Source organism: Fragaria vesca, linkage group LG4 (assembly GCF_000184155.1).
Source record: "Fragaria vesca subsp. vesca linkage group LG4, FraVesHawaii_1.0, whole genome shotgun sequence".
Classification (NCBI taxonomy): Eukaryota; Viridiplantae; Streptophyta; class Magnoliopsida; order Rosales; family Rosaceae; genus Fragaria; species Fragaria vesca.
Window position 1 is genome coordinate 20,496,329 of NC_020494.1, and position 1,878 is coordinate 20,498,206.

Sequence of the window (1,878 nt, forward strand, 5' to 3'; positions counted from 1 at the left end):
CTTCATATATGCAGGCTAACATGTCCGACTGTTAACTTAACCTACATGCTTTGCTGGGTTGACAACTACGTACCTTACGGTTTGTTTTAAAAATTGAAGACTTGCTAGTTAGTTGTCTTAATTACTATTTTAGAGAATACGTACGTGAAATATATAAATATATATATATACACACACTCGATGATCACTATATTTATTCCTTTTTTGACTTACTTAGTCTATATATTGTTTTTGGTCTCTGTGATCGACTTCTCCTTGATTATTCTTAATTTGGGTATGAAAGGTTCCAAGAGTAGTCTATTTTTAGACAAATTATCTAAGACTTTATATATGAGTAAGACTGTACAACAGCAATATCCTAATTAATTAAGTGTATCAGTATTATGATACTGTACGTACAAGTGTACCACTAATTAATCTACTTAATTGTAAGGGAAAATACTCATTTAGTACTAATTTAAACCTCTTATTTCTCATTTCAATGACAATCTTTTTTATTAGCCCATTACAATATAAGGTAACCTTTTTTATGCCCAAATGCACAAATCTTTACTAAAGTCTTAATAAACCATATTATTTTAAGACTATTTTGCCATCACCCCTGAAACATACATAGAGAGAGAAAATAAAAGAGAGAGAAAATAAAAGAGAGAATACTTGGCCGGAATCTCATCGGACTCCGGTCACCGGCCGCTGGATTTCTCTGGTCGCCGGATTCCGGTCACCGATGACTCAATTACTGACCCCAATAATCAGTTATTAACCTCTAATAATCGAGTACTGACTCCAAATAATCAGTTACTGACCCCTAATAATTAGGTTACTGACCCCTAATAATCAGTTATTGATCCTCAGTAATCGGGTACTGACCCCAATAACTTAGTTACTGACCCTCAATAATCAGTTACTGACCCCCAATAATCGGGTTACTGACCCTAATAATTTGGTTACTGACCCCCAATAATCAGTTATTGACCCCCAATAACTTGGTTTATAACCCCCAATAATCAGTTACTGACCCCAGTAAACAAGTTACTGACCCTCAATAATCAACTGATTCCAGCTTAGTTTAATAGAAAAGAAGAAATATCATAATATAATCAAGTTACTGAACCAATCTCAAGCCTCAATTTCAACATACGCCACTAGCGCAACCTGGTCAGGTTCCACATTTGCCCTCTTCATCTCCCTAGAAACTTTTAACCTCAAGACTTCTCCGTGTTCCACAGTATATACCTAAACTCAAAATCCCAATCCATTTCAATTCAATCAATTTTGGATTCAAAATCTTCAAAATTTGGAAATGAAGTCGGAAATATCTATTACCCGCTGACCTTTCAATTAATGGATATTTCGGTTGGTTCGGTACTCAACAACCAGGCACCCTCCACGCCTCCTCAACAACAACTTGGCAACCTTCTCAGCAGCCAGGGAGCTCTGTAAACCCTAATTGTGACTGAGAACTGATTGGACAAGCATGAACATCGGGCGGCACCGGCGAGCACAAGCTAGAGGCGGAGGTCGACGAGGCAGAGCTTGCTTGGAGACTGTTGAGATGGCGACGACGTTTGGCGAGCAGCACAGCATTTTGGATCTGCTGCCGGGGTCGGATGAGGGGGCTCGGAGAAAGAGGACGTTGACGAGCGGCGTTGATTTCCGGCAACGGTGGAGGAGGTTGCAGAGGAGAGAGCAGCGTTGCTCGTCGTCACAGCATCGGCGTAGGTGCTCAGCTGCGTCGGCGGCCTTGTTGCGCCGTCCAAGAGAGAGAGAGAGAGAGAGAGAGAGAGAGAGAGAGAGAGAGAGAGAGAGAGAGAGAGAGAGAGAGAGAGAGAGAGAGAGAGAGAGAGAGAGAGAGAGAGAGAGAGAGAGAGAGAGTAG

General features: G+C 40.9%; 1 pseudogene across 1 annotated transcript in view; it reads right to left on the minus strand.

The window, feature by feature from the left end:
• The window catches only part of LOC101295621, an 880,650-nt pseudogene that overhangs the window by 292,208 nt on the left and 586,564 nt on the right, over nucleotides 1-1,878 (minus strand). Inside the window, exon 132 of the transcript XR_184594.1 lies at nucleotides 1,142-1,236. The product of XR_184594.1 is annotated as an uncharacterized LOC101295621 (transcript). The remainder of the gene's footprint in view (nucleotides 1-1,141; nucleotides 1,237-1,878) is intronic.